Source organism: Triticum urartu, chromosome 2A, assembly GCF_056163025.1.
Source record: "Triticum urartu cultivar PI428250 chromosome 2A, HENAU_Tu73, whole genome shotgun sequence".
NCBI lineage: Eukaryota > Viridiplantae > Streptophyta > Magnoliopsida > Poales > Poaceae > Triticum > Triticum urartu.
This window is the reverse complement of record NC_141874.1, coordinates 574,623,341-574,645,797: the sequence shown is the minus strand read 5'-3', so window position 1 is coordinate 574,645,797 and position 22,457 is coordinate 574,623,341.

Genomic DNA, 22,457 nt, shown 5'->3' with positions numbered 1-22,457 from the left:
CCCTGGTGCTCGATGAATCGTCACGGCCGGTTTATCTGAACACCGCTGCCGACTCACCCGTCCACACCGGCTTACAGCACCGCGGCCGACTCATCTGTTGTCTGGACGAATCTGGTGATATTCATCCAAGTTTATTTTATTAGTACATATTGTTTTTGTCAAAGAGCAGTTTATCTTTGCCTTGGTCTGCAATATTGTTTATGTAGGACAATTGTTCATTACAAATGAGGCGCTATGTTACGGGCACGGAGCACGCGCTAGCAACGTTCTGCACTGGCGTTTCGTCCGTGTCCTACCACCCGGTGAATGAACGTGAGAAGGTCGCCGTCCCTGTGGCCCGGTTTACATCAGCTTGCCGGGACCGCACCCGCGATTAACTCGCCCGTCCGAGCCGGTTTACGACACCGGTGCCGATCTTCCCCGTTTGCACCGGTTTACAATGCCGCGGCCGATTCATCTATCCGAGCTGCCTCTGATGTTGCGGTCGCTTTTGTCATCTGTCTCTCGCGGCCTGGTCTACATCAACATACCGGGCTGCACCTGTCTGCATGAGCTGTTTATTGGGTATGAGTAAGTCACAGCTTGGGTAGCCCGGTTTTCTTTCAAATTGGAGACAAATTATCATCAAACCGCCGTTTGCACTGGATGGTTCAATGGGCAGGCGCACAAGTCACCGCTACTACAGTTTTGATTAACTTCAAATCGCCGGTTGGAAGAAACCATTGGCCGAGTTGCTGACACGGCTCATATGGGATCATCTGCAACCCGCCGCAGTCACCTTAACCTTCTATGGATTCACATAGTGCTATCAACGCCAATGATATACAAGTTATGCCAGTTTATATCACGGTCAAATATGGAGAGTCTCAAGCCAACTCCTCGAGTCACCTTTGAGACTCGGGGGCTACGATGACATGACTCAGCGAATCTTGCCAGTTTCATTAAATTTAAGAACCCCAGGACGATGGAGGAAAGGATAACCTGGTCCCGGAGGCTACTGTTATATTGATGAAAGTTTAAAGGCCGTCAGATAATTTCCGGTGTAGAAAGTATATGACAGTTACAAAATCCCGGTTCAATGAAGAAGATCCGGGTCATCAGAAAGGATTCCGGTTTAAAATCTGGTTCAAGGGAAGTCAGTCTGACTGCAACTCTCAAATATCCGGTTTACAGTCCGGTTCAAGGGAAATCTGTTCTCCCACAAAGCTCTGAAGCGCTCAAATCCGGTTTAACAATGTTCGGTTCAAAAAGGAATTAACCTCTCGCAAGTTCGAGTTTAAAGCACTACACCACGGTCAAGATTTGGTGACACACCTATCTGTTGGCATAGGGTACCTTTGCCGACACATAAATTGTAGCTAAGAGCTAGGCCGACAAAAGATAAAACAGTCGGAGGACTTGATGTTGGCAAAGGTATTGCCGACAGTTGTTTATTTCCTGACACACGTTCAGTCGGCATACACCCTACCTACGCCAACACATTTCCTGCGGTCATACACCCTACATATCCTGACAGATGATTTGTGGGCGTACACCCTATCTACCCCGACAGCTCTTTTGTGGGCGTACACCCTACTTTTGTCGACACATAGGTTGTCCCTCTAGGTATATGCTTTTGCCGACACTTAATTGTAGAGAACAAGTGAGTGAATGGCACTCAGGACAAGCTACCTCACCCTGGGTAGCACACCCATGAGTGTAGCCTAAACCTGGAAAGTCGTGTATGGTGCAAAGGATGGCAGCACGAAGATCAAATATTTCAGACTTAGAAGCATCAAATGTCTTTACACCATGGTAGTACATATCTACTAGATCGTCTACTAAAGGCTCAAGGTAGACATCCATATCACCACTAGGTGCCTTAGGGCCAGGAATGAGCAAAGAAAGGATGAAATTAGGCCGCTTCATGCACATCCAAGGAGGAAGGTTGTATGGAATCAAAAAGACTGGCCAGATACTGTAGGTACTCCTTGTCGTCCTAAATGGATTAAAGCCATCTGTTGTCGCAGCAAACCTAAAATTGCGACTGTCATTACCAATTAGTGGATGTTTGGAATCAAAATCCTTCCAAAAAATAGCATCCGCTGGGCACCTAATCAGACCATCTTTGGTACGTTGTTCATCATGCCACCTCATGTCAGTTGCAGTTTTAGAGGACGCAAAATACCTTTGAAGCCTTCTTTTAATAGGAAAATAGCGAAGAACCTTTTTAGGAACCCTATGTACCCTTTTCCCATCAGGACTCTTCTTTTCTGATTTCCACCTTGAAGTTTTACACTTTGGACACTGATTATCCTTATCAAATTCATTTCTGAATAGTACACAATCATTTTCACATGCATGAATATTTACATACCCAAGCCCAACAGATTTAACTATTTTCTTAGCTTCATTGAAATTTTTGGGAAGTACTAAACCTTTGGGGAATGCATCGCTAAGTAACTCAAGCACCATGTCAAAACTTTTGTCACTCCATCGCCCAAGAAGTTTGATGTGGAGCAATTTGACAACAAAACGCAATTTTGAGAAGTTTTTACACCCAGGGTATAGCTCTTTGTTGTCATCATCAACCATCTTCAAATAAGCCTTGGTATCAGCATCAACATGGGGGTTGTTACTGTCCTCATTGTTCTCTTCCAACACCCCCCCATCATCTAATCCATAAGCTATGTCTCGCAAGAAATCAGCTAATTCATTATCTGCCGATGAAGTCTCTGCTTCTACCCCCTCAACATTTGGGAAAGAGTGGCTAGATTCTCCATGAAACAACCATGTATGATACCCCTCCATGAAACCCGTACATATCAAATCGTCACGTACTTCAGTTGCTACTCTCCATTTAGAGTTCAAACATATCTTGCAAGGACACAAGATTTTGTTTCCATTCGTTGAATTAATAAAAGCAAACTCTATAAACTTGTCTACCCCCTGTACATACTCATTTGTGTGCCTACATGTAATTTTTTTAGATATCAGAATAGTTCATGACATAATTATACCGCTTATGAGTTGGAAAAAAAGCTAATTTGATGTACCTAGGCTGAGACAACCATGTTTTGTCCATGATGCACCCTTAATATCAAATTTGCCAACTAATCTGTATTTGGCCAGTGCGGCAGTGTTAGCTTTGCATCCGTGAAGCTACAATCATTATGCAAGCAACAATAGAAATATCAAACTATCATTATTGAAGCAACAGAAACAACTGCATATGGTTCAAGTTTAGTAATACACAAGCAAACAACAGTATATAGAAGGAAATCACAGGAGGAGCTGATGCTTACCTCACGGAACAGAGTATGGATGGGGATGAGTCTTGTGCAGAAATCGGCAGCAACGACGACTCGCTTTGGGAGGGGCGCGGCTCGCAGGTCGAAGACTGACGGCGCCCAGGATGTTCTGAGGCGGCTGGAAGTCGGGGGTGAGCGCCGGCTGGATGTGGGGGATGCAAGGACGGCGGATTCGATGTAGGGGTGGAGCTCAGGGGAGGCCGGGCGTCGGGCTAGAGCTCGACGGCAGCTGGGCGTCGGGGTGGTGCTCGACGGCGGCTGGGTGTCGGGGTGGTGCTCGACGGCGGTTGGGCGTCAGGGTGGCGCTCGACGGCGGCTAGGAGATGGGGTGGAGCTCGACGGTGGCTGGGCGACGGGGTGGAGCTAGACGGCGGCTGGGCGACGGGGTGGAGCTCGACGGCGGCTAGGCGACGGCGTGGAGTGCGAGGACGCGAGGACGGTGGCTGGGGCGTCGGGGTGGAGCGCGAGAACGGCGATGACGGTGGATCGAGCGTGAGGGCGGCGGCGGCAGGCACGGGTAGGGTTATGGAATTGTGTTTTTTTGATTGAGGTAGGAACTGGCTAGATTTGGGGATATTTTGCACGGGCACGCCGAAAATTTCGCCTCCTCGCGCCTAAATCTCGCGCCAAGTTTGCAACCTCCGGTCGATTGACACGTGTCAACCTACGCCGACACTTAATCCGTGCCCATACACCCTACATATGCCGACACATCTGACGTCGCTAAGTGCGTATCTACGCCAACTGATAAACTGTCAATCGCCACACATGTGCCGACACATGACGTGTTGTTAAGAAAACGCCGACTGATACGTGGTGGCTTTGTGGTTGCTGACACTTACTGTGTCCACATTGATTTATCTTCGCCGACACATGATGTGAAGACATAACTTAAAAGATACGCCAACACTTATTTTGTGGACATCAGTAGACCTTTGCCCACAGAATTGTGTCACCTAAACTCCACCGTGGTGTAGTGAAGGCCGTCAGAAAATTTTCCGGCTGAAAATGAAGATTCCGGTTTAAAATTCGGTTCAAGGGAAAGATGTCTCCCACAAAGCTTTGAAGCTCTCAATATCCGGTTCAAGATCCCGGTTCAGAAGAATTTATCTCTTGCAAAAAGTTAAAAATTGCCAAAGAGGACCTGCTGCCACGATGTGCGGTTCAAACATGGGTATTCTACCTTACTGGCCATGACATATTATTGATCACATGGGAACCTCAGCTAAAGCGGGGTATTTGTTTTTGTACATCATGTGTGGTTACACGGAGTTGTTCTAAAGCGGCCTCTGGTTTACCCCTTGAGTTAGCTTTTCAAAAGCATCATGTTATATCACTTGGGGGCATGGTCGTGTCCGAACCAATGCAATACCTCTTGATAGGCGAGAGCCACCAGATCACTTGGGGACTTGGTCACGTCTGAACCAGTCATGCCTCTTGATCGGCCTAAGGCCACAGAATCACTTGGGGGCTTGGTGGAACACGAACCATTTCCATGCCACTTGATCGGCATAAATGCCACGGTTTCATTTGGGGACCTGGCTGGCTTGAACCATAGCTACACCTATCGGGAGCTTGGTCGTGTCCAACCATGGTAACACCATCTGATCAGCTCAATAAGCCTCTTTTTGCAAATAGTTTTATCATTGCCTTTGCTTCAATATTTTCCTTGATAATTATTTCTTTTGTTGCGTTTTTAAACCGACAATTCTTAAACCGGTTCGACTGTCAAATTACAAATTGATGGAACACGGTCAAATCTTAACCCGGAGACTATCTGCCCGGTTTGATTTTCTGTTACCATCCTATTATGGAGTAAACCGGTGTTTATCACAACCCGACACGGTTTTATCATAAACCGGCACAATATGGAAGGAGTTATCAATACTCAAGATTGGGGTTATCACTTTTACTACAAAAAGTTGGTAAAACCAACAATGTGATTCAATGCCATAGGTATGATCTATTTCATATTTGATTATTCTTAAGTGCAGCCTTGGTTATAAACCCGGGTTATATGTTGGGCATTATGATCCGTCCAGCGGTAAACCGCCAGGACACTTTAAACTTGTTGTATGCAGAAACACGTTTGTTAAACCGGCCTGGCTTTGGACTATAAGTCGCCAGTATATATATTTGGATTGCACCATTGGAATCATGCGCTTATAAATCATTGGGTTATATTATTCAAATAGCCAAACTTGGCTGGATTTTCATTATGATATTGAATGAATAAGGTTTCCATACCGGATTATATTATCTTGAATAGCCAACATGGCTGGATTTTTTTTGGTTATTAATAACCGGTATTATTGAGTTTTCAAAGTCGCTTTAGCGCAATGGTTATTATTTTATCAAAGGATATGATTTATTCTACAATGGAAGGAATAGTCCCGAGTCGCTGCAGGCTTACAACCCGGCACTTGGGGGCTACATTATTCAAATCGAGATTACATGCAAGTCTCATGTCGCTGCAAGCATGCATCATGACACTTGGGGGCTAATGCCAAGTCATTTTTAGTCTTACTGAAGACCCGACTCATCATATTATAATGAGCCGGCCCTTGGGGGCTACCAATTGCTCCTGTCAACAATTTAAGGTACACAAGTTATTATCCATTATGTTGAAGGGTCCACTCCTCAGTTGATAAAGCACAAAGCTCTTAACCTTGTGGATGTGGGTTCAAGCCCCATGATGGGAGTTACATCATATGATGTTATTTTCAATGAAGTATATATAAAGTCCCAGCTCAATATTATCTTACTGAACCGGCCCTTGGGGGCTACACTGATTGAAGTTTATATAAGCAATTACAAGTCCCAGATTGCTGCAAGCATGACAACCCGGCACTTGGGGGCTACATATATGGAGCATTCAGTTTATATGATTGAGATGAACAAACCGGATTTATTCAAGGTTGAAACACTTATTGGAGCAAGTCTTAAGTTATCACTATGTTCTCCTCTTAAGACTTGGGGGGCTACAGGTATTATGCATATAAAGGAGGAACATCTTCATTTTATCAGTTTTGAGTAAATCAGGAAGATCAATTACATGACCCGGTGTCGACAACAATTATGACCCGGCGCCATCAATATTTATAAACAGGCTAATTTGGTAATATTAAACCGGCAAGTTTTACATCTTCAAACCGGTTGAATATCAGATAAGTATTTTCAGACCCATGTTTCTTAAACCGGCGCTTTGGGAGCTGAGTCAAAGGAGTTATTCTTCACGATATTTCTCGGTGACAAACCAAGGTCGGCAAATTGATTATGAAGCTGGTCTGTTGACCCGGATTTCTCAGAAGGAGGAAATAACAAGGACTTAAGGATGATCAGGTACCGGTTTACAAAAATTCTTAACCCGGAGCATAACCTGTCAAATTTGTTCTTGTGTTTATTTTGCAGCATAAGTTTACCATGAATAAATCCAAGCTAAACTTGGGGGCTAATGTCGGGGATATACCCCACGGCGTAAACCGGCCGCAAGTTAACCCGGCCAGGACTTGGCGGTTTATCTGAAGACCCCGCTGACACTTGGCGAGTTACTGGCGACCCGCCCTGACCTGGCGGTTTACAAGCAACCCACCTGGTCATTATGACTCACTGGTGATCCGGCATGCGGGACAGACGGATGACAAGGCCCAAGGCCCAGAAGGCCGGTTCACGTTTAATGATGGGCCGGTTTAAGAAGAAAGGCATGAGGAACGTTTATCTTACAAGGAGTTAATACCTGGACTTGTATCCGGTTTGTATTAGAGATAGACTAGTCCTAGTCCTAATAGGACTCCACATATAAACCGCCCCTTCAACATATAGAAGGAGGGGCAGGGCTCCTCAAAGGGGGAGAAGATTGTCAAGTTCCACAAGTTGGACAAGTTAGGTTTAGACAATAGCTCTCGAGATAGAGCGCTCTTGTAACCGTGATCATCATCATCAATATCAATGAAGCAGGATGTAGGCTTTTACCTCCACCGTGAGGGGCCGAACCTGGGTAAAACATCGCGCCTCTCGTCCCGCTCAACCCCTCTCAAGCTACCACATAGATGCGTTGGCCTCGCGACTAAGTCCTGACACTAAGGACATCTGCCATGACAATTCCACGACAGAACCCCCAACACCCCCTTGGAACAACTAGGGTTTACTAAAAACTTTTTCAATGAACCTGAAATGCCCTTCTAAAAAGCCCACCCTTTTTGTTTTGGGTTAAAACCTTTGACAAAAATGGTGCACATTTTTTCTAGGACATCTAAGGTCATTGAATTAATCCTTTTGGTATTTGCATTTGGGCATTTAAATGCTATAAAATATTTTAAATGCTCAAATAATCATAAACTAAAATGTTTGCTGCTGGATATATTCTAAGCAGTGGCCATGATTAATTTTATGATTTATGGTAATGCCCTGGCATTTTTAATAAAGCCCTGAAATTACAGAAATAATAAATAAATAAATAAATAGAAAAGCAGAGAAAGAACAGGGACTTACCTGGCGCAGCCCACCAGCCCACCCGGCTCGGCCCAGTCCACTGGCTTATGCCAGTCATCCCCCTCCTCTCGCCAGGAGGACGAGGAGCGCGTGGCCGGCGCCCGCGGCCACACGCCGGCCACCTCCTTCTTCCGCCGACGCCCTGGAGGCGTCCACGAGTGCCACGCCGACCCCCACGTCTCCCTCACTTTCTTCCCACTCTCCCCGTGGCCTCTCCCCCTCTCTGGCTCTCTCCCCATCTTCCTGCCGAGCGCAGCCGTCGCCGCCGACAAGCTTCACCGTAGCCACCGCCGTCCATTCGTTGCCTTGTCATGCCAGGAAGCTCCGCCGTCGTCGACTACATCAAGTAGGCCGAGCCCCGAGCGCTCGCTCGCCCCAGAGACGCTGCACCGAGCTCGTCCTCAAGTCCGGCCACCGGAGATCATCTTCGCCGCCCCGCTCGCTCCAGCCCTTCCCTGAGCTCGCCGTTCGCTCCCCTGCAACCACTGTGAGCTCCGCCACCGTTTCCCCCTCTCCCCGCGCTCGTCCGCGTCCTCTAACCACCTCTGCCATCGAAGCTGAAGCTCGCCGCCGCCACCGCATGTCGCCGTCGTGGCCATAGCCACGTTGGGACGCCACCGAGCACGCCTTCGGCTTCCACGCACTCGCAGGATCCCGTAGCACCCCCGCACGCCCCTCGCCGTGCCCCTAGCGACTAGCTCGACCTCACCCGAGCTCCGGCCGCCGCCAAACTCGTCACCGGCGACATTTCCGACCACCCCTGCTCCACCCACTACCACCACTCGACGCGTCTTCCTTCCCGCATCACGTAGATAGTCTCCGCCGCCCATTTGGTCACCGGAGTGCAAATCCCGCACTGCTCCGCCGTGTCTGGCCTCGCTGGCGGCTAGACGCTGGCGAGTTTGACTCTGTTTGACCCCAGTGTGGGCCCAGGTTGACCCCTTGAGTCTATGACAGGTGGGGCCGGTTTGCTAATTAGTTTAGGATTATTTTTAACTAAATTTAATTAGTTTAGTCACTGACATGTGGGCCTAGGCCCCATTGATAGCTAATTAGTGTTAATTTAATTCTGATAATTAGCTGAGTCACTGACAGACCGGGCCCACCAGTCAGGTTTGACCTGGCCGACCCAGTTGACCACTGACGTCACACCTATGTCATGCTGACACATTAATTCAGTTACTAGATTTATTCTTTAATAGGAAATTCCAGAAAGTAGCCAAAACTTCTAAAAATCATAGAAAATCAACCATAGCTCCAAATCAAACAAGTTATATATGAAAAATGATCAGAAAAATTCAATCTCTCCATCTGTAATGGTTTCATGCATGAAAAAACAAGTTAACATTGCTGTTTAAGCAGAATAAGAAAATGCACTAATAAGGCCATGTTAAATGAGCTAACATTTGAATCTTTGATTCAAATGGGTTCATTCCATCCTGTTTTAGCTTGCATTAGGCCAAGACACATTCATTTTGCCATGTCATAGCATGCATCATACTGTTGCATATTGTCATGTGTTGATTATGTTCGGTGAATCTTTCGTGGTAGGTTCTTCCTCCGAGGATAACCCCAAGTATCCGTCTGAAGGGTAGTACCCTACTACCACTACAACAGGCAAGCAACCCATTGATCATTCCGATACAAACCCATGTTCTCGCTTCTGCTCTTGTTTACTTCATTAAGACAACGCGATTCAAACTGCTGTGTGCTACGGTAGTTGAACCCTTATCCTCTGCATGACCTGTCATTGCCACAGTAACTAGATGAAACCCACTAGCATGTGTAGGAGTTGATTGAGCCATGTATGTGATTCCTACCTTGCTATGCCTGCTATGCTTAGAGTTGTGTCAGGTCTGGTTCATCTGGGTGATGGGCTAGAGTGATATGATTATGTCGGTAATGTGAGGGATGTGTTGAACATGTTTTGGTAAAGGTATCGATGAGAGGCCATGTAGGAGTAGATGGTGGGTTGTTTCATTGAGGCCGTCCATAAGAACTGAGATCTGTATGTGTGATTTAAGATGCAGTTACTACCATACGTTGGGCCCGAAACCAATGGACCCTCTCGGCTTCTTCATCACCCTAGTACTCTGTCCAGGAGTTGTAAATAGCTTCTGGTGTTTGTAGGTTATGTGTTGGCGGCTGTGCGTAGCGCTGACCCTAGGGGTGGGCTATGTTGCGTACATACACCGTGGCCGGGTATGCCGAGCGCCCGTTTGGCGTCTCGGGACCCTGTTCACATCGTTCGGGGCCGTATGGGGAAACCTCGGCTGGACTCCCTGCGGATGGAATCTGGATAGGCGATAAACCTGGACTAGGGACTTAAGTGTTTAGGTAGGCCGTGGCCGACACCCTCGTTGGGCTTCCGCTTGAACGTTGCCGAGTACATGTCGTGTAAGCGGCGGTAAGTGGTGAAAGCGTGTATGAAGAAGTATACCCCTGCAGGGTTAACATCATCTATTCGAATAGCCGCGTCCACGGTAAAGGACTACTTGGTTGCCTATACAGTTCATAGACAAGTTAATGGTTACTACTAAAAGACTCAAGACAAGTGTGAGTATCGAGGATGGCCCTCTCGTAGGATGACAAGAGAGGATCCCCGGTGGAGTATTGTGTTGGTGAGTAGTGGACTCGTGTGCGAAAAATATTTTACTAGTGGAGTTCCGTAGGATAGCTTAGCCAAGAGTCAAAGCTGGCTTGCTGCAATAACCCCACCACCTTCTTGAGAATGAGCATGTATAGTAGGTTCTGTTGTAAGACTTGCTGAGTGCCTTTGTACTCATGTTTGCTAAACTACTGTTTTCAGACGACAACACTGCCCCCTCTGATGGGTTCTACGTAGACCTTGACGTCGACGAGTGACTAGCCACCCAGGTGGTGATCCTGTCCATGGAGGGCCCTATGTAGATAGACAGGCTTCGAGAAGCCTTCTTTCTTTCTAGTGTCTGTACTCAGACTAGTTGCTTCCGCTTATGCTTATATGATTGTATGACTTGAGTGTCGGGTCATGTGACCCCTATCTGTATGAACATGTTATGTATGGCTCTCTGGAGCCTTTAAATAAAGTACTTGAGTTGTAGAGTTTTGTTGTGATGCCATGTTGTATGTATTCATACCGGGCATATTGTGTGTATGATTGAAATGCTTGGTATGAGTGGGATCCGACAATCTAGTTGTTTATCCTTGGCAACCTTTCTTATGGGGAAATGTAGTCTAGTGTTCCTCGAGCCATATTAGTCCGCTACAGCCCGGTTCACCTGAGTCCTGCTAGCCCAGCACTACTGATCAGGACACTTGACTGGTCGGCATGTGTTTCACATCGTTCCTATGTCTGTCCCTTCGAGGAAATGTCACGCGGTGACATCCGCAGTCCTGCCTAGCATGCTATAGCCTGGGTTCCCCGGAGTCCTGTTAGCCCAGTGCTACAACCCGGAATCACTCGCTGATGACCGACATGCTCGATGTGATTCATGTATGCCTGTCTCCATAGGTCTGTGCAGCTTTGGGTTCACGACTAGCCATGTCGGCCCGGGTTCTCTGTCATATGGATGCTAGCGACACTATCATATACGTGAGCCAAAAGGCGCAAACGGTCCCGGGCCATGGTAAGGCGACACCCGTGGGATACCGTGCGTGAGGCCGCAAAGTGATATGAGGTGTTACCGGCTAGATCGATGTGGCATGGAATCGGGGTCCTAACATTAAGATAGATGAAGTTTTGCCGCATTGTTCTTCCACCACTGCAACGTGATGGGTGACATGGGTAGAGTTTATTTCTCTTAGATCGGATTTAGGCCCAATCTGATCGTAGTCTGTACCGACTCCCAGGGCGGCGATACGATCCAAGAGCTCATTCAGGGAAGAGAGCTCCATTGGATCTAACTTCTCGGCGAGTTCCGAGTTGATGTGAAGATTGCTTTCGATGACCCGAGAAGTCATCGTCAGCGCAGCGGCCGAACAGGCGGTCATAAGAAAACCCCCTAGCCGGAGAGTTTGGCCGATAGCCAGAGCTCCCTCAGCGATAGTGTCGTCTTTAAAGACGGGACGAGACATCCTTCCTTGTGGCGACGGCACAGCGGAACTCTCAATGAAAACACCAATGTCGGTGTCAAAACCGGCGGATCTCGGCTAGGGGGTCCCGAACTGTGCGTCTAGGCCGGATGGTAACAGGAGGCAAGGGACACGAAGTTTTACCCAGGTTCGGGCCCTCTTGATGGAGGTAAAACCCTACGTCCTGCTTGATTAATATTGATGATATGGGTGTTACAAGAGTAGATCTACCACGAGATCAGAGAGGCTAAACCCTAGAAGCTAGCCTACGGTATGATTGTATGTTGTGATTGTTGTCCTACGGACTAAAACTCTTCGGTTTATATAGACACCGGAGAGGATTAGGATTACACAAGGTCGGTTACAAAGGAGGAGATATCCATATACGTATTGCCTAGCTTGCCTTCCACGCCAAGTAGAGTCCCATCCGGACACGAGACGAAGTCTTCAATCTTGTATATTCATAGTCTAAGAGTCCGGCTAATGGAGATAGTCCGGCTGTCCGAAGACCCCCTAATCCGGGACTCCCTCAGTTTCCATCTGTAAACTTAATCTTGTAAGACAATTCCTCACTAGTGCCGAACACAAGGTCAAAATCTTCGTCTTCAAAACCATGTTTGAAAGCTTCATCTTTCCATAAAGAGATCAAAGAAAGGACCTGGTTCCGGTAGTAGCATGGGACATACTGCATAAAAGTAAAATCAAGACAAAGGTATATAAATGTTTTACTGATTTTCAGAAAACAAATGCATGAAAGAGTTTTTTTCCTTGAAATTTCTTGGTTTTCAGGCACGGGCACAGGCAACGTCTATGACATTTAATTAAAACTATACAAAACAATTGAACTTCTAATTACATCAAGGCCTATAAAATAAAAACAAGCATGCGCAGTATAGTTCGCTCCAAAGGAATACGTGTGGTTGCTGACTGCTGAATAAAGATAACTGTAACAAATACAGTGACCAAGGTTTGTTACTGGCCACGCATGATTTGGTAGCAAAACTTACCAGGCATGACTCATAACAATGAGGCAAAGACACAATCAAGAAAGATTGGGCAACATCAGATTCAACACCGGGACAATTGAGGTTGCTGCAAACATCACACGCCATCTTTGTCTGCGAGATGTAACAATATATAAGACTCGGGTTCATTAATTACTAAAGAAAAATTTATTTCAACACTCCGCTAATGGTACAAAGAATTAAAGGACTGTATATCACTGATACACGCTTGTTTCAACGAGTAAGACAGAGCGGAGCGAATGCTGATATGGTGATATCCATTGATGTTAGTGTCTTTGTAAAAAATGAAAGAGCACGCACAGACCTCTTCAAATCTACAAGCTCTTGCAGCGAACTAGCTGGAAAAAAATCAACTGTTGTCCTCCAAGATTATTCCCCTATAGAACCTCTTCAAAGGGGTAGGATATTAACACAAAACTAAAATTAAGAGGGTAACAGACAACAAGAATCCATCTAAAAAAGACAGTGCGCAACACGTAAGTATTAAGCAGAGGGGAAAAATTTTACTGTATTTTAGAGCAAGTGGGCGAATCGTAGATATCTTCTGATGCATTATGGAGAGGGAAGAAATTTTGTGTACTCTCTCGCCAAAGTTGAAACTACTGACAACAGTAAATGGCTCCTTGCCATCCCAGCGCAAAAAAGGGGCATGGGAGGGGGGTGGGGGTTGGTGGGTCTGGCGAGTAGGTGGAGTATTTGGTCGAGCCGGACCATGTCGAAGTCCCTCGCCTTCATTTCCCCTCACGCTCTCTCACTATCTCTCTCTCTCTCTCCTTCTCTCCTCTCAAATTCGACGCCGCCTACGGCATCGGAACTGCTCACACCCTTTGGGCCGTGTCGACACAAAACTTCAGACAAGAGGGGAGGAAAGAAGGCTTGAACTTCCTTGAACTAGATTTTGATTTCTATGTAGGTGATTTCCTGCTACATGCGGAGCGTTCAACTAGGGTTTGTTTTCCAAACAAAAGATCTGAGCTCTGAACATTCATGTGTCCTTGTAGGAGAACCCTGACACCATCAAAGACCATGATTTCTGTGGCAAAGAGCTCGACCGTCCTCTCTACTGTGTTCTTCATGATACCAAGCCTCTCAGGTGTGTGGCTTCTGAAGGAAGTGACACGGGGAGGAGGTTCTTCGGCTGTGCTGTGAAATTTAGTCATTTTCGAAAATCTGAGTTACTTTCTTGTTGAATCAAACTGTTTGGATATAGGACTTGTAGTCTACCAAAGAAGACTGATTTCTTCTTGTGTTTTCCGGTTGATTGTAGGAAACTTGTGTAGTCCTTTTACTTTACAAAAAAGGTAAAGGTCGCTACTTATTTTACATAATTGAACACAAAAGAAGTGATCTAGACACTCTCATGTTTGTTAGACACTCTCATGTTTGTTTACAAATGGGACTTCTGTTTAATAGTCAGTATATTATTCAAAAAAAACTCTCTAAATAAGTTGTCTGCAGAGGTAGCTCCAGATTAATTCAAGCTGGCTTAAAAGAAACTAAGTACAATTATGAAATAACTCCGCGTACAGGGTGAGCGAAGCACCATAATTAGTATTGTGGGTACCTAACCATTGAAGTGCCACATTGCACAAGCACGGTCCATAGTTAGTTGAATGAGGTTATAAACCAAGTATATGTGAACTTTATTATTTTCTAGAGCTTCTGCAGCAGTGTATTAATAGTCTCTGTTTGTTTTGTTCCTTTTTTGTTCGCAGAGAGGCATGAACTATGGAGTCGTCGAATGGGTTGACCGCCCATGGCCTATCATTATGCAGAGGAGCCTACTCAAGCTCTGGGGGATGTTAGATGAGAGCAATGATGATAGGCAAGCAAAGGATGAAGAGATAAGCAGGCTTAAAATGGATAATGAACAAGTGAACCTTAAGCTCGAGAATCTTGTTGCAGCTGTGGAAAGAACTAATGTAACTACCATGAAGATTGACAGGCAGAAGAAGTGGATGGGTATCGTTGATAAAGACGTCAAGCTCATTCAGAGGTCTCTCACAAGTGTCATTCACAATCTTAAGGACGACAAGGGTGAGATTAAGCTAGACAGGGATTTTCTGAAGGAGGAGGTGCATAAGCTGAAGGAGAATAGAAAGAAGATACAAAGCGTCATCTGTGATCTTTTGGGGCAAGGGTTTGCGAACACTGATGACCTCCTGATGATCAAGGCTATCCTCGAAGAATGATTATTAATAGTTGCCTTCTTTTGAAACATTGCAAGGGATACGCGTCTAGTATAAGTTTATGCTTGGACATGGTTACTTGACTAAAGGCATGTATCTCATTTTTTGCAATCTTTCAGAGGGTGTGTGACGGTCTACACACATCAAATATTGATCTCCTGAATATTTTTATATTTCAAAGAGGGCGCATCCGGCAATCTTTCGTCTTGGATCGTTCCACGAGACATGGGTTACTGTAATCTAGCAAGGCACAGATGTCGCTTTTGCAGGCATGGGGAACCATGCCTCTGGTGACGTAGCACTGACTTGTTAAAGGCACGGTCCTATGTTAGACAGGAGCGTCGCACTAGCACTGACACACATAAAATCTACAATCTACAGAGTCGCGCTTACTCCTGAAGCCGATGCACACCAGTGCCGACTCGATTGTTTGTACTCAGACATAAACTCGTTCACAGACATGCATTTACACAAAAGGCACGTACAGTCTGAGGTCGCTGGGAGCACGGTTTGACATTAAACAGAGCCACAGCCATGTGCACGTACAGTCTGCCATGAAAGGAGGCAACACCGTCTGGTCACTACAGACGCACTGGTTTACATGCACTAGATGCACGTTCCTTGCAGAATAGGCAAGGCAGTGCCTCTTCTCTTCCAAATTTTTTTGTTTCATGGTCGACGACCGCACACGAATGTTTTTGTAGCATCACGATAGTGACATAAAACTATCAAATTTTCAGAACAGCGGGTGCATAGCACAAAAGCATTGTTATAACAAGCTTACAAAATGGTGCAAAAGGCTTCAGCCATGTTTAGACATAACACCGAATCAAATTGGCGTAGTAACATCTAACTGTACTAGCTTGAGGAACTAACTACATCCCTGTGTCCAGCAGGCACAAGTGAACGGATCTGACAAATCCAGGCATTCAGCACGCCTGTGTTTCAAATCCAAGCACAGATGATTGCAGCATGCTGATAACTTGAGATGGGCGCGTTTGGAAACTTTATTCTCCCATAGGAACAACTTCTGTTGTTGTTTGTAAAATTCTTGTGTGAAGTCTGAGGGAAAGCGAAACTTAATCCTCATGTTCTGTAGCTCCATTGCATTCAGAATAAAGAACCTCACAAACTCAATATTCTTCCCACTTTTTTCATAATCTTCCAGCATTACTGTCTTTAAATGAATGATGTGTTCTTTGAGAAACGCACGGTGCTTGCGACGCCAAAAATTTCTTGCACCATCAGGAACGTTTCGTCCCTGAAAACACATAAAGGTTGAAAGATACTCAAGATCTATGGAAGGACAAAATGAACGATAAATTGCATGACCCCCGTCCCAATCATTTTGTCGAACATTTCCCTAGATACGGATGTTTGTATAATAATAAAAAAACATGCCTAGACATAGGATGTGTCCATTGCAAACAAAATGTAAGATAAGCTTTTTGATATGCAAGGAGTGCTGCACTATGCACGGTATGACCTTTTCATTGGGCGTGAGAATCATCACTTGAACAAACAAGTTCTCCAGATTTGGAAGGCACTTAAGCAAGTGAATGAGCAGGTCCACTTGATAAGTCATGTCCAAAAACAGGGTTTTGACAGATTGCCGCATTGTAGATAGGCTGGCCGTCGCCAAATCCTTCACATAACATGGAAAATAAAACATAAAATTATTAGAACAAAAGGTTGGATGACATGAAACTAGTTTCTCAAGGAAATGCAGCTGGAATTATTGTGAAATGCAGTACCATAAGACATGTGGAGTCAAGCGAGATCCTGAATTTGCCCAATGTCTCCAGTTTGGACGCAGAGACGATGAATACCTCCATGTTATTGCTCTGGACATCGTGGACCAACCTTTGAAGTGAGGGGGCATCCTCGATGATGAATTTTCCTATCTCACCACGGATGCCGATGCTTACAAGGTTAGGGGAATTTATTGTGATCCGATGCCTTTCTCTGTTGCAAACAAGTAGCAGGCACTCGAGTGTAGGGCAACTAGAGTTGATCATGCTTTGCAACGAGAAGTCTGATATATCAACCTCAACAAGCAAAAGTCTCTTGACCAGTGGCAGTTCAAGTACCTCTACATAATGGTCTGGTATCTGGCAACACGCGAAGCTCACAGTGCGCAGAGAACAGGAAAACCGAAAGACGGACTTCGGTAGTGAGGGCGTAGATGAAGAGCATGTGTGCGATAGTTTGACAGTTTCTTTCACAAATCGTGGAAATAGGTAGTAAAACTCAAGCACCTGGAGATTGTTCAATCTGGGGGACTCAAGCCAGGTGTGGATAGTAGAGGGTCTGCATTGGAGGTAGCTCGCCGGTATACAAAGGCGGAGAACTGCAACCACATGGCTGGAGAGGATGGACTCTGGAAGGCAAGAACCGTCACCAGGAACTGTTTTCCCTGATGCCAAGTTCCGATGTATCGTATACGAGCAAGCTCCTCGCTATAGGCAGAGACCCTACTGATGATCTCGACATGAACTGTTTCTAGGGAGTTAAAAAGACGAGCGACAGGGATCTCACGACAGTCAAGATTCAGAGGAGCGGTCGGCCAAACAGGACGCCAACAACGTGCGAGCATCCGAGTGCGGATGCCCTCCCTAGTGGAGAGACGGGAGATGATCTCACCGAGGATGGCGTCCGGGAGGTCGCTAATGCGGTCCGGACCAGACTGCTCTTTCTGATCCTTGGATCCGGTAGGCGCACCCTCGTTGCTTCCAGCGGCTACTGCCAAACCACCAGAGGACGGCGTTGCCGGTGGCGCGAGCTTCGCCCTCTTGGTGCATGGCGCACCGGAGTGGATCTCCATCTCCGTCTCCGTTGCTGTGATTGCGCTGCCTGCGAGCGCCGCTATATGTGGGGTGGATCTGAAAAGCCCAAGGAAAATGGTGTGGCTGGGGTTTCGAGACGCCGTCTGTTCGCCTTAAATAGCCGGAGCCTGGCCTCGGGCGACGAGCCAGAGCGGCGTCGCTGGAGGGGACGCCCGTCGGACCCTTGGGTTTCCGGAGCGGCGCCACGTGGCGTTCACACCCGAGGTACGAGGAGACACCCGTTGAAACATAACTAGGGACAGGAGGGAAGGGGAGAAGAGTGTAGGGATCCGTTCAAAATGATTCCGTTGACTCTATCACTAGGAGATGCACAGTATGGCGGCCTAGACAGGCATGCTTGCGTTTTACGTGGGGTCACGTTCGTGCATTTATAGCGGAAACCCGCGGTAGCTGCCTCATCCTTGATTGAGTGTTTCCGGTCATAGGCACGGGCATGAAGCATTCAAAGGCATGGTCGGTGGTATTACATAGAGTCACGCTAGCCTGTGACTCTATCAGACGAAGATGCACGTGCGTACAGCCCTCAATGGCATGGCGTGCTATTATATAAAGTCACGCACAAAGGTTTTCTGATTGTATTCCGAATGAGTCGGTGGGCTCGGTCAAAAGGAGAGGCATGCACGTCAAGCCCTCGGAGGCATAGTTTGTTCTTACTCGGAGTCACGTTTGTGCGTTTATTACAGAAACCTAATAGATTCGGGCGACTGTCCTGGTTAGAATTGTTTTCGTTGTATTATTTTAACTCAAATGCATGAAGATGACTTTCTGTGTGTTAGTGTTTCAGGTCAGAGGCACGGTTGTCAAGCCCACAAATGCACGAAGGCGACTTTATATGTTTAGTAGCATCACTGTCCTTTACGCGTGTCAGTGTTTCAGGTCACAGGCACGGTTGTCAAGCCCACAAACGCATGTCATGTCATTATCCGGAGTCACCTTCGTGTCTCTTTGTGTTCCAAATGCATCCGTTGACTATATTACCAGGACAGGCACGGTCGGGATGTCGAGGGAGGCATGCTTGTGTTTTACGCGGAGCCACGTTCGTGCGTTGATTGCGGAAACACAACGTTTCGACGGGCGTCTCCACCTACTCGGGTGTGAACTCCACGTGGCGCCGCCACGGAAACCCAAGGGTCCGACGGACGTCTCCTCCGGTGACGCCGCTCTGGCTCGTCGCCCGAGGCCAGGCTCCGGCTATTTATGGCGGACGGACGGAGTTTCAAAACCCTAGCCACACAATCTTCCATCCTCTGCCCGCCGCCAGGCCATTCATTCCTCTTGGTGCTCTCTATCCTGACCCTCTCCCCCATGCCTGGTCAGGAGGAGAATACTGCGGAACCCAATGTCCAGACACTGCAGGAGATCCAGGCTGACGAGGGCTCCCCATCTGTAAGTTCACTCTGCTTCTGCTTCATTCGTTTTTTCTTTCCTTCGGCTACTTGGTTTGGTTGTGAAACGTGAATAAGCCAGACGGAGTCTCGAAACCCTAGCCACATCCCCTTCGTCCTTTTGTCCGCCTCCAGGCCATCCACTCCTCTTGCTGTTCTCTATCCTGACACACTCAGCCACGGCTGTGCAGAAGGAGACTCCTCCAGAGCGCCATGTCCAGTCGCAGGAGAAGATCTCGGCTGGCGAGGGTTCCTCATCTGTGAGTTCGCTCTGCTTCGGCTTCATTCGTTTTTTATTTCTTTCGGCAACTTGATTTAGTTGTGAAACATGGATCATTGTGGTGAGATTCATCCTAATGTTGATGAGGGTGTGTCCTGCCATCAATCTGACATCTTCTCCTTTGACCAGCTGAAGAACCTGTTCAATGCTGTGGAAAACTTCCTGAAGATATCCATGAAGTTGGACGAAGAGAACAAAGCCGTCATTGCACTTCTAATGCATGAGAAGGTGCAGCTCGAACATCAGCGCGATGAGCTGAACCTGGAATCATACGTTATGAAGAAACAGATCGAGGAACTTCGCGCCGAGCAACCAAAAGAAAGTCTCGCCGGACTAAGTAGACAACAGTGACTCTGATCCTTGTATCTGAAGCTGTTAAGTAGTGCACTAAAAGTTTCTTATTTTGTCTTCCGTTACCTCATGCCGTCAGTAACTTTGATAACAAATGTGTTTTACTTTCCTAGGTCACGTTCATTCCAAGTTTATGGGTACAGATGAACATTAACGTAATGGCCAGTTCTAGAGACGTTGTTTTTAAAAGCACGGACGTGAAGTCTCTGCAGCCAAAGTTTTTGAACCAACTAGAGTCATGTCTTGTGCACAAATGAAGGCGTGGACATTCCTGCCTTTCTTTCTTTCAGTGTTTCGGGTCACAGGAAGGCATAGTCGGTGGTATTACATAGAGTCACGCTAGCCTGTGACTCTATCAGACGGAGACGCACGGGCATTTAGTGTTAAGGGTCACAGGCATGAGCATAAAATGCTCAAAGGCATGGTCAGTGGTATTACGGACACGAACTCTTGTTAAGAACTCTCTACGAACACAATTGCATACTGGGTTGGGTCACGCTTTTTTCTTGATGTTACTTATATTATTCGATAGAAACGCAGAGGTTTGTCGTTGTATGTGTCATAGTGTTAAGGTTCACAGGCACGAGCGTACAGTCCTCAAAGGCATGGTATTGTATTATATAGAGTCACACTCGCCTGTCTTTGTGTTCCGAATGATTCCGTCCACTCGATTAGATGAAGAAACATGGTCATTAAGCCCACAAAGGCAAAGCTTTGTCTTACGCACAGCCACGTTCATTCATTAATTGCGGAGACCCAGCGGAATTGGTTCAGATGAGAAAACCCACTGTTTACTTTGTGAGGCACGGAATGGCTTATTCGAGAGACGCTGGTCTGGTATATTGCTCGCACGGTCGTGAGTCCTAGAAAGTCACGGCGTGCCATTGTGTAGAATCACGTTAGTTTGTCTACGTGTTCCAAATGAATCCGTTGAACTGCCTGCGTGCACAGGCACCGCCATGAAGCCCAGACAAGCATGGTTATGCTTTACATGGGATCACGTTCGTGCGTTTATAGCGAAAACCCACAGCAGCCGCCTCATCCTTGATTCAGTGTTCTGGGTCACAGGCACGGGCATGAAGCGCTCAAAGGCATGGTCGGTGGTATTACATAGAGTCACGCTAGCCTGCGACTCTATCAGACGAAGATGCACATGCATTTAGCCCACGGAGATGAACCTTTGACGCACAGCCACGGACGTTTACTATGCGAGGCACAGATTGGCCTATAAGAGAGACGCTGTTTTTAAAAGCTTATTTCCTTGTATTTAAGAGCACAGACGTGCAGTCCATACAGACACTGTTCCGTACTGAATTGTGTCACGCTTCTTTCTTGATAAAGGCGTCGACGTTCGTGGCTGTCTGTGTTTCAGTGTCAAGGGTCACAAGCACAGGCATACAGCCCTCAAAGGCATGGCGTGCTATTATATAGAGTCACGCATAAGGGTTTTCTGATGGCATTCTGAATGAGTCGGTGGGCTCGGTCAAAAGGAGAGGCATGGACATCAAGCCCTCGGAGGCATAGTTTGTTCTTACTCGGAGTCACATTTGTGCGTTTATTACAGAAATCTAATAGGTTCGGGCGACTGTCCTTGTTAGAATTGTTTTCGTTGCATGATTTGAACTCAAATGCACAAAGGCGACTTGATATGTTTAGTAGCGTCACAGTCCTTTACGCATGAAGAACGCTTTCTGTGTGTCAGTGTTTCAGGTCACAGGCACGACTGTCATGCCCACAAATGCATGAAGGTGATTTTATATGTTTAGTAGCGTCACTGTCCTTTACGCGTGTCAGTGTTTCAGGTCATAGGCACGGTTTTCAAGCCCACAAACGCATGTCATGTCATTATCCAGAGTCACCTTCGTGTCTCTTTGTGTTCCAAATGCATCTGTTGACTATATTACCAGGATAGGCACGGTCGGGATGTCGAGGGAGGCATGCTTGTGTTTTACGCGGAGCCACGTTCTTGCGTTGATTGCGGAAACACAACATTTCGACGGGCGTCTCCACCTACTCGGGTGTGAACTCCACATGGCACCGCCACGGAAACCCAAGGGTCCGACGGACATCTCCTCCGGTGACGCCGCTCTGGCTCATCGCCCGAGGCCAGGCTCCGGCTATTTATGGTGGACGGACGGAGTTTCAAAACCCTAGCCACACACTCTTCCATCCTCTGCCCACCGCCAGGCCATTCATTCCTCTTGGTGCTCTCTATCCTGACCCTCTCCCCCATGCCTGGTCAGGAGGAGAATAATGCGGAACCCAGTGTCCAGACACTGCAGGAGATCCAGGCTAACGAGGGCTCCTCATCTGTAAGTTCACTCTGCTTCCGCTTCATTCGTTTTTTTCTTTCCTTCGGCTACTTGGTTTAGTTGTGAAACGTGAATAAGCTAGACGGAGTCTCGAAACCCTAGCCACATCCCCTTCGTCCTTTTGTCTGCCTCCAGGCCATCCACTCCTCTTGATGTTCTCTATCTTGACACTCTCAGCCACGGCTGTGCAGAAGGAGACTCCTCCAGAGCGCCATGTCCAGTCGCAGGAGAAGAT